We start from the raw sequence: 1,259 nt of genomic DNA, 5'->3' as shown, positions 1-1,259 counted from the left end.
CCATATTGAAGGTGGAGTGGAACAGCCTCTAACCCTACTATCGCATAAGAATAAACGAGAAAGTAATAACACTTCGCTGACCCATAATGACTGTCGAAGAAGCGAGAGCATATTAAAACACTACTAACAAAGTCCTCGGCGAATGCGTCGCGAGGTAAATAGAGTTAAACATGTCCTTAGTCATAGAGAGAGCTGCGTTTCGTGGACTTCTGGTTCCTGTGAAAGGGGATAAACACGAGCCAGCAACTCCTGTTCCGCGTAGATTCAAGTGGGATAATCATCTTTACTAGTCAGCGTAGCATGGTGGAGGTGACTATCAGGGGAGTAGAGATCCAACTAGCTATCACAAGTGTCGATAGAATCGCACCTCTTGAATACATTAGTTGTGATCTCCATATGGTCAGTTTTCACCAGGAAAACATCACTTTTGATGTTTTATTGAGGGATTTTGTTACCTCCTGCTTGAGTGTTACAAGCTAGGGAAATATTTAAGTATCCCTCCGTAAACGGTGCATTTTGTGCCCTGCAATTCAAGCAAAAACAACTGAAGTGATGTCAGAATTAGTCACCTCGAAATTGTCTAACATGTGTCGGTAAAAATGCACAGAATGGATCACTAAATGATATATCCTGGTTGGATATCAATGCGTGTGGAATGTGGAATGTGGCGATAGCATCAGATAGAGGGGCTGAACCACTGAATTCATTTGGCCCTCTGTAATTACCAAAAATTACTATGTCATCGGACAAATGATCGTTGAAAAGGCGATTTACATCCAAAGTGCGTCGTAGTGTGAACAGTTCGGTCAGTGCATCACGGCTGACTACTTTGGCATGGAAAATAGACAATATATTCATTGCAATCGTCTACGTTGACACCAATATTCACCCCGACATTGATATTGGCTTTAATTACCGGCTCTTTGGTGGTCCCCTCATCTGCAACTACTTGGTGATGTGCAGGTCGTAAGAGTGATGACAGGGGACGACAGGCACGAGTGTTGAGCTGGAAGTTCATGCAGCGCGTATATCACGTGGAACAGTTAGAGTTGATGAGTAGAGTATATAAGACGGCACAGCCCAGCACACAAGTCAGTATAGGCGAAGGCAAGTAGACTGTAAACGAAATGGAATTTGTGAGTTGGCCAAACTCGTATGGGTTGAAGTCGATGAATGTGGGCGAGGGTATGCACAGTTCACAATATGTGAAGCAGTGACTATGGTCCTCAATGGTGTTGTCACAGTGTAGTAAGCCATGG

Source organism: Echinococcus granulosus (assembly GCF_000524195.1).
Source record: "Echinococcus granulosus chromosome Unknown EG_S00199, whole genome shotgun sequence".
Lineage (NCBI taxonomy): Eukaryota > Metazoa > Platyhelminthes > Cestoda > Cyclophyllidea > Taeniidae > Echinococcus > Echinococcus granulosus.
Note: the sequence above shows the minus strand (reverse complement) of the source record.